Source organism: Hordeum vulgare, chromosome 7H (assembly GCF_904849725.1).
Source record: "Hordeum vulgare subsp. vulgare chromosome 7H, MorexV3_pseudomolecules_assembly, whole genome shotgun sequence".
Classification (NCBI taxonomy): Eukaryota; Viridiplantae; Streptophyta; class Magnoliopsida; order Poales; family Poaceae; genus Hordeum; species Hordeum vulgare.
Window position 1 is genome coordinate 66,519,173 of NC_058524.1, and position 15,105 is coordinate 66,534,277.

Sequence of the window (15,105 nt, forward strand, 5' to 3'; positions counted from 1 at the left end):
CAGTTATATCACCATTTCTTGCACCATGGTCAATAGCATCAGTAGTACTATTAGTCATATGATCATCAACAATTTCACCCTCAAAATCAGTAGGATTGAGCAGCTCCGATGGAAGTAGGAGAGTCTTGGCCCTTAGGCCAGCACCAGCATTAGGGTGTAGATTGGAGAAGAGAAAGATGTGCTCATCAAACATAACATCCCTAGAGATATAGACACGACCGGTGGAGATGTCTAAACACTTAGAGCGGAATTGGAGTTTGCGGGTGTTGTAGGGGCAAAGGTTAGGCCAACACGCGCAACCAAAGATGTGAAGAGCGGAGTAATCTAGGGTTTCACCCAACAATCTAGTGAGAGGTGTTTCATGATTTATGACTTCGCTAGGCACCCTGTTTATCAAGTAGATTGCAACAATGAAGGCCTCATCCCAAAACTTTAAAGGCATGGAAGCTTGAGCAAGGAGGGATAGCCCAACTTCAACGATGTGTCTATGTTTTCTTTTGGCTGATCTGTTTTGCTGATGAGCATGGGGGCACGAGACATGGTGTCAGATGCCAATTTTGGTGAAGAAGGAGTTCAGTTTTTCATACTCCCCTCCCCAATCAGTTTGAAGAGCAAGAATTTTGTGATTAAATTGTCGTTCAACAAGATTTTGAAAGTCATGAAATTTGTGAAAAAGTTCAGACTTGTGTTTAATGAGATAGATCCATGTGAATTTGCTAAAATCATCCATGAAACTCACATGGTATTTCTTTCGTCCTACAGTTTCAACAGCAGGACCCCACACATCAGAGAAGATAAGTTCCAACGGAAATTTAGACTCACTCAAAGATTTCGAATAGGGAAGTTGGTGACTTTTTCCTTTTTGACAGGCATCACATACAAATTTATTTTCATCACTACTATCACACGGGAGTTTATTTTTATTAAGAAACTTCCTCACAATGATGGAAGATGGATGACCTAAACATCGATGCCACCTATCCAAAGATGGCCTGGTGACATTGAGCACTTGCTTCTGGACGTTTGTTCCCGTGTGTTTGACAGGGTATAGACCTCGTCTACCCCTGTTGCGGAGCAGAACCCTCCTCGTTTCCAGATCCTTTATAAGAAAAAAAATGAGGGTGAATCTCAACAAGGGTATCATTATCAAGAGCAAGTTTACTTGCGGAAATCAGATCTTTGGTGGCTTCTGGAACATGAAGAACATTCTTAAGATGGAGATCACGATCGGGGGTGAAAATAGTTGCATGATCTATATGATCAATAGACATACCTGATCCATTGGCAATGTGGATTTGTTCATTGCCGGTGTACCGTTCCGTGACGGTCAGCTTCTCCAGGTCACTGGTGATATGGTCAGTCGCTCCGTTGTCCATGTAATAGTTTGTGTCTACCCTGTACTAAGGGGCAGCCATGTTTGCTGAGCGCTCCTCTCCCCCTTGATAGGAGGAGTCATAGCGCTTCCAGCACTTCCATGTCGGGTGGCCGACCTTGTTGCAGATCTGGCAGGTTGGCTTGGCGGAGGGATTGTTGTTGTAGTTCCCACTGCCACCATCATTTCCTCCAGTGTAGCCACCACGACCACGGTCGCGATCTCCATTGCGACCAGCGCGATCACTACCGCCGCGACGGCCACGGTCGCGATCGCCACCACCACGGCCACGGCCACGTGCAGCCGCATTCGCAGATGACTCCGAGGACCCTCCACGAAGATTCATGCGAGTCTCAAAGCTGAGGAGTTGTGAGTACAACTCCGGGACCCTGACGGGCTCAACCCGAGAGCACATGGCCGAAACCACCGGATCGAACTCCTCATCGAGTCCATTAAGGATGTGGAAGACCACTTCTTCTTCATCTACACTTTTGCGTGAAGTGATTAGTTCATCATAAAGGATTCTGAACTTACCAACATACTCTGTGATGGTGGAGTTGCCCTTCTGAAGATTTGCCAGAGCAATCCTGACATTGATGGTTTGTGTGCGGGTATGCGAGGCCATCATCCCCTGCATCGTGTTCCATAGCTTAGCTGCGGTGTGGCAAGTTGCCACCTGAATGGCCATCTCGCGCGGCAGCGCGGTCAGCGGGTAGGAGAAAACGTGCTAATCCCGTGCATACCACACACCAAACTTAGGGTTTGGAATCTTGGCCTTGGTCTTTCCATCATTGGTAGTGCCATCAATGGTCATCGATGGAGCCGCCTGCTCCACGTCGAGGAAGTCCGTCATCTGCGCCCCTCTGATAGCGGAGAGGACGGTGGCCCTCCATAGCGCCTCGTTCCCTTCGGTGAGTTTCTCGGTTGCCATGTGCGCAAACGGAGGTAAGGGGAAGGAGTTTGTGAAGGAAGAACTCGCCACGGATGAGTTCGAGGTAGGCTCTGATTAGCATGAAAGAAAAGAGGTTAATCGTATGCCACTTGGCAGGGACGTGCGCGTGTTTATATAACTGGAAAGATTACAGGTTGTTGGGCAGGTGGTTGCATAACTTGACCCCTAGTCCAAGACTATACAAGATAAGGATCAAGGGGATCTAAACTAACAACTCAATCTGCCCAAGATACATCACCCACGCACACAACACCACCGTGACATCACGTTACACAAACTTCTAAGCCTATTGTTTAACATATACACGTACAAAATGTAGTTATGCGTTACAAATATGTACTTTCTTACCGATTACCCTCGAGTCTGAATTATTAACGTGAAAAGCAAACTCTTTGAACATATATATTATTTTCACGCAATTTTATCGTCAAAGATTGCCATGGAATTCCATGTTAGTTGAAAAACATTGTTCATTTCTCTTTTTAACAACACATACATTCGAAAGCTAAGCTAAGTAAAGTCGTCTCAAGCATCCCCCCCTCGCCTTATGAGTCGTTCACGCGATTAGGGATAAATGCCTCTTGTTCTACCTTATTCTGTAGGGCATTAGGGTCATGGAGGCACGATGGATCCCGGTCGTTGCTCGCGGAAATGTCTTCCACTCTTTTAGGATGGACACCTGGCCCCGTCCAGGCGATGTATCCGACGCTGTCGAAAGGTGTGTGGATGTGTCTCTTTGGAGGATTCCATGGGATTTGGTCGGTGCTTTGTTCGACAGATTTGTTTTGATCTGGTCTTTGTTCGTCGGGATTTGGTTGGTGCTTTCTTCGCGCGGATTTGTTTTGATCTGGTCTTCGTTCGCCGGGATTTGGTTGGTGCTTTCTTCGGTGGATCGGTTGATTTGGTCTTTGTTCGTCGATGTTTGTGTGCCTACAGGTTGGATTCTTCTTCATCGACGACAGTCGTGGTTCTGTTGACTGGTTCTATTGGGCCTTAACACAATCACTGATTGATTTTTTACAATAAAATCTGACCGACTCCGGTGTTGGAAGGATGATGATGGGGGGCCGCCTTCGGCTCGCCCCGGTGCTTGTTTTTTTGTACAACATTGGTAGTTGATGAATGACTCCGTATGACAATAGAACTTCCCCTGCAACGGCACCAGAAGAATGCTGCTAGCACTCCCCGGCTACGAAACTAGAAGAATGTTGTTGACGGCCCACCAGCGCGTGGGATCGCAGCAGTTTTCGAGGGTAGAGTATTCGACCCAATTTGTTGATACGCCTATAGGAGGTGAGAGGATACTCTCAAGTATTAGTAGCTGAATGTGTCAGATTCAACCACACCTGAAATATTAGTATTTGCAAGTAAAGAGTCGGCAGCAAAGTAGTATGATAACAACGGTGTTAGAAACGATCTCTTGACGGCAGACTATTCCTAACTGTCGTATCAATGGCGCCAGAAGTCGCCCGTTGACGGAAATTGTCTGTTCCCGTCAACGACCAGCGAATCGAAATTGTATCAGGTAGCAGCAGTGTAACGAGTAATATCAGTGACAAGGAACAATAGTAGTGACAGCAGTAGCAAGTAGCAACGGTAGTAACAACAGTAGCAACAGAGCAAGATAAGTAACAGCAGCAGCAGCAGAGCAAGACAAGTAACAACAACAGTAGGACAAACTCGTAGGCAATGGGTCGGTGATTTGTTTGGATGATATTCATCATGCAACAGTTATAACACGGAGAGATATGTGGCTAGCTCCCGTTCGTCAATGTGATGTAGGCATGCATTCCGTGTGTCGTCATACGTGCTTAGGGAAAAGAACTTGCATGCCATCTATTGTCCATCCCTCCCGTGGCAGCGGGGTCCAAAAGGATACTACAGGATATTAAGGTTTTCCTTTTAATAAAGAACCGGAACAACGCATTAGCACTTGGTGAACACATGAACTCCTCAAACTATGGTCATCACCGGGAGTGGTTCCGGTTATTGTCACTCCGGGGTTGCCGGGTCATAACACATAGTAGGTAACTACAACTTGCAAGATCGGATCTAAAACACACATATATTGGTGACAACATAATAATTTCAGATCTGAAATCATGGCACTCGGGCCCTAGTGACAAGCATTAAGCATAGCAAAGTAGTAGCAACATCAATCTCAGAACAAAGTGGATACTAGGGATCAATCTCCGTCAAAACTAACTCGATTACATGATAGATCTCATCCTACTCATCACCGCCCAGCGAGCCTACGAATAGATTACTCACAAACGATGAAGAGCTTCATGGAATTGGAGAGGGAAGAAGGTTGATGATGACGATGGCGACGATTTCCCCTCTCCGGAGCCCAAAGCGGACTCCAGATTTGTCCTCCAGATGAAGAACACGATGTGACGGCGCCTCCGTATCGCAAACGCGACGAAATCTTCTCTTCTGATTTTTTTCTGGACGAAAGTGAATTTATAGAGCTAAGATTGGGGGCGGCAGAGCCACGTGGGCCCCACAAGCTTGGTTGCCGCGGCCAGGGGGGTGGCCGCGAAAACAGGGCTTGTGGCCCACTGGCCCACCCCCTCTGGTGGATCTTTGCGCAGGTATTTTTCATATTTTCCAGAAAAATTCTCCATAAATTTTCAGGACGTACCGAGAACTTTCATTTCTGCACAAAAACAACACCATGACAATTCTGCTGAAAACAGCGTCAGTCACGGTTAGTTTCATTCAAATCATGCAAATTAGAGTCCAAAACAAGGACAAAAGAGTTTGGAAAAGTAGATACGATGGAGACGTATCAATGAATAGATTGAAAGTCTTTTTCCAAAAAAATTAGAAAACATCACATAATGAATAATTACTAAGTAAGCACAAATTTTTTATCATGTTTTACAAAATTAAATTGCAAAATTATTATGTTGCCATAAAGGCAAATAAGATACTACAAATATATGACTCACATGGAGGTATATGTTTGGCCACAACTATGGGGGTAGGTAATTAAAAACTATACAATAGATACACATAATTGTGGAAATATGAAAATTACCATTTTATTACATAATTTCTAATTATTGTTTAATAGCATACACTTGTACCGATAGCCTTGGGAGAGATGGGACGGAAATTGGTTTTGGCTCCCGAGCTCCATGGAGCCCTTTAAATTTGAAACTCAAATTTCATGAAAATTCATATTTTTACATTTCAAAAAATTCTGAAAAAATACAGGGATAAGTGAAGGCATAACACACATGTGTGTAAATTTTCAGAAAAAAATACATTGAAATGAGGGCTGTGTAAAAAAGACAAATCTGAGGGTTTTTTACACATGACACTATTCATCATTTCAGGTCATGAATTTGTTTTTTTTGTGCAGATCGTATTTCAAGGTATTTCATCCTAAATTTTTGCACACATACGCATAACATCCTTCTTTACTTCCATATTTTTTTCAGATTTTTTTGAAACCAAAAAGTTTGAATTTTGAATTATTCAAAAATTTCGGCCTTCATGGAGGCCGAGCTCCAAACGTCCGCACTCGAGATGAGAGGAGCAACTCTACTAGAGTTGCCATATTTGTAATCGTCATCGGTCGTACTTCAGGATATGAAATTTTGCACACTTGTAGGCAAACACAGAGCCGCCAAATGGTTTTTATTTTCATTTTTTATTTTTTTATTGCATCAACCCAATAGTCACACACTTAATTGAAGGGATTAAAATATTAATTTAAGCTAATATTGCATTATAAAGTTCTACTTCCTCTGTAAATTAATATAAAAGCATTTAAAACACTACTTTAATAATCTAAACGTTCTTAATGTAGCATCAATGTTTGTAACATCAGTAAATTAGTGTTCTAAATGCATTAACACTACAAATGAGCATTTTGCACATTTGTAGCATTTAGAGCAACTAATATTAATTATTAGTTTTCCAAAGGGAGTACATAAGTGGCAAAGTGGATTAGCAACTTTTGCATTCATAGAATTAAGTAAAATAAACTAAACTATTTGTGACCATCCGATTGGAGCGACAACATTATTTCGTGGTTGTGGTGTTATCGAGGTCGATGGGAAATGCTTCAACGAGGGCCGGTATGGCAAATTCTGCCTCGATGACTTGAAATGTTGGGACGGATGCGGGCAAGGGACAGACACGAACGCTAGGACGGGGACGAGCTTGGCCGTAGTGCCATTGGTCGTTGCCGCAAGAAGGTTCTGGGCCATTGATGACCCACAAGTATAGGGGATCAATTGTAGTCCTTTCGATAAGTAAGAGTGTCGAACCCAACGAGGAGCAGAAGGATTTGACAAGTGGTTTTCAACAAGATAATATTTGCAAGCACTGAAATTATCGGTAACAAGTGATTATGTGGTGAGATGATTCGTAGCGAGCAACAAGTAACAAAAGTAGCAACGGTGCAGCAAAGTGGCCCAATCCCTTTTGTAGCAAGGGACAAGCCTGGACAAAGTATTATAGGAGGAAAAACGCTCCCGAGGACACACGGGAATTTCTGTCATGCTAGTTTTCATCATGTTCATATGATTCACGTTCGTTACTTTGATAGTTTGATATGTGGGTGGACCAGCGCTTGGGTACTGCCCATACTTGGACAAGCATCCCACTTATGATTAACCCCTCTCGCAAGCATCCGCAACTACGAAAGAAGAATTAAGACAAAGTCTAACCATAGCATTAAACTAGTGGATCCAAATCAGCTCCTTACGAAGCAACGCATAAACTAGGGTTTAAGCTTCTGTCACTCTAGCAACCCATCATCTACTTACTACTTCCCAATGCCTTCCTCTAGGCCCAAATAATGGTGAAGTGTTATGTAGTCGACGTTCAAATAACACCACTAGAGGAAAAAAACATACAACATATCAAAATATCGAACGAATACCAAATTCACATGACTACTATTAGCATGACTTATCCCATGTCCTCAGGAAACAAAGTAACTACTCACAAGGCATAATCATATTCGTGACCAGAGAGGTAATGAGTAGCATCAAGGATCTGAACATAAACTCTTCCACCAAGTAATCCAACTAGCATCAACTACAAAGAGTAATTAACACTACTACCAACCTTACAAGTACCAATCGGAGTCGGGAGACGGAGATTGGTTACAAGAAATGAACTAGGGTTTGGAGATGAGATGGTGCTAATGAAGATGTTGATGGTGATGAGTCCCCTCCAATGAGAGGAGTGTTGGTGATGACGATGGCGACGATATCCCCCTCCGGGAGGGAATTTTCCACGGCAGGATCGTCCTACCGGAGCTCTAGATTGGTTCTGCTTAAGTCCCGCCTCGTGGCGGCGGCGAATCCTCGAAAAAGCGTCCTCCTGATTTTTTCCGGGACGAAACCCTTCATATAGCAGAAGAGGGGGGCCAGAGGGCCAGCTGGGTGCCCACAAGCCCCTAGGCGCGGCCAGGGGGTGGCCGCGCCTAGCAGGCTTGTGGCCACCTGCTGGCGCCCCTTTGGCACTTCTTCGGCCCAATATTTTTTATAAATCCGGAAAAAAATCCGCGTTGGTTTTTACGGCGTTTGGAGTTGTGCAGAATAGGTATCTCAACTTTGCTCCTTTTTCAGGCCAGAATTCCAGCTGCCGGCATTCTCCCTCTTCAGGTAAATCTTGCAAAATAAGAGAGAAAAGGCATAAGTATTGTACCGTAAAGTGAAATAACATCCCAAAAAGCGATAATTGTCAACATGAAAGCATGATGCAAAATGGACGTATCAGCCATGTCGTATTGTCATACGTTTCAAACATATCTATAAATGTTTACTTGCTAAATTCTATTATATTTTTTTGTATGTTTTATATGTCATTTTACATTATTTTTTTAGACTACCTTCAGGGGCGGAGGCAGTGGGGGGCGAGCAGGGGCCAGACCCGTGGCTGTAGGATTGTGCTAATCTGAGATAATTAATACTAATGGGTCATCAAAGTAAGCATATATATGTTTTTTTAGCAACAATAAGCAATACATATGCAAGTATAGTTCAGCGCCTACATGGAAAAAGGCCTAAGCCTAATAAGATGGAGCCCACGTTGGCCCGTTTAGATGGATGATATACTTCTGGATCGGATGCACCTGCACCTGCTAGATGATTACTCTGTCTAAAAAAACTTCAAAATTGTTTGAAACACGCATAGAACCCGAAGCTCCCCTTGTTTCAAAGAGAGGATGACGATGATTACTCATGTTTCGTGGTAGATTGGTGGTGAAGAAACCCTAGCCGACAATCTATAGTATCCCAAAAAAGTATTGATTGGACGAGCCACCATCTTCGTGCGCCCCGAGCATCCATCGGTGATGCTTATGTATGTCCACAGTCACGCCTCGCCGGTAGTCTCCTGCAGCCTTCCTATGCGTCAAATTGATTTCCTTGTGACGGACGCTTTAGATTTCACAATCTGAACAACACCACAAGGCTCATGACACATATGAGGTATATCCTGCAATACGATCATGTATGTGAAATCACATGATTATTACTATTACTAGATTTGTACAAACTACTAGAGTGCTAGATACAATTTATAAACAACCGTAGAATGATAGTACATAGTAGCTAGCTGCAATCTCAGTTTAGTTGATATACAAACTAATGGTCAAATATTCTGATGCAAGTAGAAATTGGACAACAAGCTAGAATCCAACATATAATATAACTGAATTTGTTCCAAGTGTTTTTTGGTGTTAGAGGCACATCTGTTTTTCTAAGTGCAAAATATATATTATATTGTGTTCATCTTAGATGGTTATTGACGTAAAAAATGTACTACCAGTATCTTTATCGCCCCCCTATGTTCAAATCCTGGCTCCGCCCCTGACTACCTTAAATTTAGTGTCGACTATGAGTTCTTACTGTTGCATATTTTTGGTTTTGCACGATACATATATGCGGAAGTCCAAACATGATGAAACTTTTTGGCGATTTTTTCTGGACAACAACAAATCCTGGAAGTTTTGGGAGAGGTCAAGAGGACCCACGAGGCCACCACATGGACGGATGGCGCAGCAGGGGGTGCGCGCGCCACATGCCCATGTGGACCCCTGAGCCTCTGTTTGACCTAATTCCAGGCATATAAATATTGTAATATTCTGTAACCCTCATAAGCGAACCCGAAAGAATTTTATTGCCGCCACAAGTCTATGTCCAACGCGGTCCCGTCTGACGCCATGTTTCGGTACTCTGCCGGAGGGGGAATCATTTGGGCGGCCATCTTCATCAACCTTGCTGCCTTCATGATGATGTCTGAGTAGTTCCACCAAGAGCTGCGTGTCCATAATAGTAGCTAGATGGATTTGTATTTCTTTTGGTCTTCAATACAATGATCTCTTTTGAGATCAACTCAGAAACTAAATATAAAACGACTCTATACGAATGCTCTGTGTCAGTGTACCAGGATGTGCAATGATTTAGCATGATATGTACTATAATGATGAACGGTGGCTTTGCCACAAATATCATGTCAGCTCTATATGATCATGCGAAGCAATATGGCTTGGAATGTTCAAGTCATATGATAAATAGTAACAATAAAAGTTGCATGACGATATATCTTGAAATGGCTAGGATAATGTTATGATAGATAGGTATTGTGAGTGTCTTGAGAAATGATATAATGAGGCTTATGTGTGAGAGAACGTATCTATTGAAAATATATCATAGAGGCAATAATATTGTATTATTACATTTCTATATTCATAATTAAGAGTTTATATTCTATGTTATAACTATATGATCTTGGTATATGCGATTCAGTGAAAAACTCATATGCATGTGTGGATGATAAACAGTTAAATAGATATTCCTAGTCTTGCCTCTAAGACTTGCTCAAGTGTTCTTGGTGATCATGCTTTAAAGATCTTAGAATATTGTTAAGCGTAACGATAGACCTAAAACAACATTGAGATTATGATGTTACAAGAACGATCATATTGAATCGACCCAAAAACTTCTTATGTTATACTTTGACATAATATCGTGTGAAATCAATTGTTATAACACAGAGTGTTAAGATGTGTTTTATATTCCTTTGACCATGAGACTATCGTAGTCACTTATTACAATACATGAGCTTTGGGGGTTTCTCAAATGCCATCTGTAACTAGGTAATCATAACGACAACTTACAGGTTCATTGAAATGTTTGACAAGGGACTAGATAGCTCAAGAGTGGGGTTTGCTCCACCTATGATGGAAGGATATTCTTAGGGCCCTCTCGGTGTGACATCATCAAGCATCGTCTGTCCAGATGGTATGTCTCCAACATATCTATAATTTTTGAAGTATTCATGCCATATATACCCATGTTTACAATATTTTTATATTGTTTTGATGCACTTCATAAGATTTAATTAGAACTAACCCGGACTGACATTGTTTGCAGCAGAATTACCATGGTGTTGTTTTTATGCAGAAAATAAAAGTTCTCGGAATTACCTGAATTTTTTAACGATTTTTTCTGGAATATATAAGAAATACTGGAGCGAAGAACCACCGGAGGGGGCCACGAGGTGCCCCCAAGGCAACAGGGCATGATCACCCCTAGGGCGCGCCCTGTTACCTTGGGACCATCTCGTGGCTCTGTTTCGCGTGATTCCAGCGCAGCAGGGACCCCATCATTTCTCCCATTACGAGATCTTCGGTCGGAGCTTCATGGCGGTCCTGGAAGGCGTGGTTTGTTCGACAAAGATGGGCTCTGGGGTGTCGGCTTCGAATTTCTTCAGCGACCTCGACTCCCGCTGTGGCCGCGAGGGCGGCACAACAACTGGAACAGGGGGCTCAGTGCGGCTCAGCTACTCATCTTCCCGTGGTGTGGGTGGTGGTGGTGGTGCCTGCTGATATCTTTGGCTTGCTGTAGGGAACTGGCAGGTCATGCGATCCTTGTGTTCTTTTTGCTCTAAGATGGTTTTCTGCCTGGTTGTCGACCCTCATGGATTTGGCTGTTGACGAGTTTCAGAATGCTTCGCCGGAGATCTTCATTGTGTGCTTGACGCCTGTAGATCGGTGGATCGGATTGGATTCGGTCGTGTATCCCCTTCAGGAGGTTGTGATGCAAAGCTTTGGTATTTGTTGACATTATGGGACACGTCGGTATTTCGATTTCCATGATGAAAACAATGGTGGAGAACTTCGTGGCGGCTGGGGTCTGAGGCCTTGTAATATAGAATCTAGTATTTGTGGCGACGAGGTTGTGCTTGGTGATTTGTGACTCGTAGCAGCGACATCATCAAGTGGGGGCGCAACACAGAGGGAAGTACATAGTCTTAGCTTTCGGCATGAAAACCCAAGATTTTGCCTCAAATGGTTGTGCCTCACCGTGACCATGTTGAAGGCATTGTTTGAGAGTGTGGATCTTCTCCATGGTGAAAACGGGCGATGACTATGCTTGTGCATTGTTTTAAGATCTAAGATCGGGCGATGACCGTGCTTGTGCATTGTTTTTTTCTAAAGTCGTTGCTTTTGGAGAGTTTGGACTTCGGGTGTTGTCTAGACGGTGGTTCGTGATGTAGCTATAAGGAATTGATCACTATAGCGGGATCTTTTATTTTTTTTATGTGTACATCCGTAATGTCTTTATGACATTGGGTTGTTTCATAGGCTGAATGTAATTGATATCTCCGTGATATTAGTATTCACTTGTCGAAAAAAGAACTCCCCTCAAAATTGCAACATTTGATTTTCGGAAATTTCTTGTTGTTAGAGCATATTTCTCCATATGTGGTTTTGGTAATTGATGACAATCCCTATGGAATAATGGTTGCCTTAAGTTATATTCTAAGGATTTTTCCATAGGCACTTCTTGAAGTCCATGTGTTGGTGTCAAGGAGTTTATATGATGACCAAGGTGGTATTCAAGGTATTATCCAAAGATTGGTCATAAATACACAAGGTTGATCAATACTAAGCAAAGAGTAAATCAAGATGATCAACACACAAAGTGTACAAGATGTACCGAGAGGGATCAAGTGATCCCATGGTATGGTAAGCATTGTCCATAACGCTTTTGTGTACTAAGCCATGGTCCTTGTGAAATTTCTATGTGGGGTTAGGTGTGTCTCCGTGGGTTTGCGTCAAGAGGAAGATCTGATTTAACATATGAAGGATGACATCAAGTGAGTATGGGGGAGCAATCAACTAGTCTTCGTCAAACCAAGGCAATCAAGAAAGATGGTCCACATTGAGGAAGCCAAGATCATCATCATCTAGCTCAAGAGGACTAGGTGCAAGGTATAGGTTTGCCCTTGATAAGTTTTCTATTTTAGGATAGATTGTCGTACTATCAAGGGGGGCTCTCAAGTGAGTAGCTTGATCGTATCATTCATTGAGAGATCAAACCATTTGCATCCTTGCATCATACTTCTTGGTTCTTGTTTGGTGTTTCTCTTTGTTATTTTTAGAGCTTATGGTCATATTCATGACAAGCTCGAGTTCATCGAGAACGGAGTCCATATGCATCTTCTATGATGTTTTCAATGTTGGGAGTTTTTACCGGTCTTATTCGAGGAAGGGTTCTCACCATTTTCTTATGGGCCTTTTCTCACTTGCTTATTATTGTTATTTCTATCAATATTGTGTTAGACCATGTCTTTAGCTTTCTAACAAACTTGGTTTCGTTGAATTAAGAGTCAGTATGCGAAAGTTAAGGCAGTTTCTGTGCCGAGCGGTAGTACAGCTCCATCGCACTTTATTTGCACATCCTTTTTGCCTCGGCATGGCTGGTGAACCTCCCGAGCGGTAGTACCGCTCCCACGAGCGGTAGTACCGCTCCCACGAGCGGTAGTACCGCTCCGTCGGACTTTATTTGCGCATCCTTTTTGCCTCGTCATGGCTGCTGAATCTACAGAGCGGTAGTACCGCTCCCATCAGCGGTAGCACCGCTCTGTGCGGGTTGTCAAGCATAACGGTTGGATTTTTCCTCACCTATAAAAGGGAGTATTCTTCCCCATTGAACCTTATCTCTTCAGCTCGTGTTCTTCCCCCATTGTTGACCTTCTTCGAGCTTGCTAACTCTCAACCCCTCCAATGATTCTTGCTAGTTCTTGAGGGAAAAGAGAGAGGAGATCTAAATCCACATTTCCACCAGTCACTTTCTCCTCTAAGTGAGGGGAACCCCTTGGGTCTAGATCTTGGAGTTCTTCATGTTCTTCTTCGTTCTTCCTCTCATTTTCCTCCCTAGCATTAGTTGCTTTGGTGCGATTTGGGAGAGAAGGACTTGGGCACTCCGTGTGCCCTTGCCATTGCATTTGGTGCATCGGTTTGAGTTCTCCACGGTGATACGTGAAAGTGAGAAGTTGAGAATCTTATTACCCTTGGGTACTTGGTACCCCTAGAATCTTGGTGGTGCCTCGAAGCTCAATCATTGTGGTGTAAAGCTCCGGGCAAGCGTCGGGGTCTCCAATTAAGTTGTGGAGATTTCCCCGAGCATTTGTGGTCACCTCGAAGCCATATGCCATTGTGGTGAAGCTTCGTGGTGTTGTTGGGAGCCTCCAATTAAATTGTGGAGATTGCCCCAACCTTGTTTGTACGGGTTCGGTGACCGCCCTCAAGGGTCCCTTAGTGGAATCACGACATCTTGCATTGTGTGAGGGCGTGAGGAGATTACGGTGGCCTTAGTGGCATCTTGGGGAGCATTGTGCCTCCACACCGCTCCAACGGAGATTAACATCCGCAAGGGTGTGAACTTCGGGATACATCATCGTCTCCGCGTGCCTCGGTTATCTCTTACCCGAACCCTTTACTTATGCACTTTACTTTGTGATAGCCATATTGTTTCTTGTCATATATCTTGCTATCACTTAGTTGTTTATCTTGCTTAACATAAGTTGTTGGTGCACATAGTTGAGCCTAGTTGTTTTAGGTTTTGTGCTTGACAAATTAAACGCTAGTTTGATTCCACATTTTTTCAAGCCTAAACCGTAATTATTTTAAAGCGCCTATTCACCCCCCTCTAGGGGACATCCACGTCCTTTCAATTGGTATCAGAGCTAGGTCTCTCTTTATTAGGTTTAACCACCTAGAGAGTAAGGATGTCGACTAGGGGTTTAGGATTCACTTACACTCTTAATTTTTACGGCACAAATTTTGATGTTTGGGTATTCGCATGCTTAATCACCTTCGGGTCTTGGACCCAAATTTAGAGAGAAATGTAGATATGAGTTTTGCTCCTCCAAAGGATTCTCAAAATATATCTTTAGAGGATGAGAAAAACTTTTATCTCGATGCTCAAGCTTCTAATGTGCTTATTGATGCTTTGAGCAATGTAGTTATATTTCAACTCATGCCATTCCGGGATGCTCGTGAGTTGTGGACAAAGCTTCAAGATAAATATGGTACGTCCAAGATTTGTGGGAATGATTGTTCTCCCTCCACCTCCGGTCGTGTGGTCTTCTCAACTTCATCTACTTCACCTACATATGGATTGCCACAAGGTAATGATATGGTGAGTAGTGGAGATCATTGCAACGATGATAGTGGGCTTATTGTTGATGATCCTTCATCACTATATTATTGCAATGCTTCATCTTTGGGCGTTAACACTTTGAGCACTCTAAATGTTTTACATGCATGTGTTGATAGTACGTGTATATCATGTAAAAACTGCTTGACTAAATCTCATGATGATATGCTTTCTATATCTTGTTGCCATGATAAAAATGTATCTATTTCCTCGAGTTGTTGTGCTAACAATGTAGAGGAAATCCATCACTCCATGGAACAAGATGTGGCCTTAAATGATGCTTCAAGGGATCCCACATCATC

The 15,105-nt window shown here is 43.1% G+C and overlaps 1 non-coding gene across 1 annotated transcript; it reads right to left on the reverse strand.

The window, feature by feature from the left end:
• Positions 1–1,723: 1,723 nt before the first annotated feature.
• On the reverse strand, positions 1,724–1,862 carry LOC123414470. The gene has a single exon (XR_006614432.1). It is a non-coding gene; the product is annotated as a small nucleolar RNA Z247 (small nucleolar RNA).
• Positions 1,863–15,105: the final 13,243 nt, after the last annotated feature.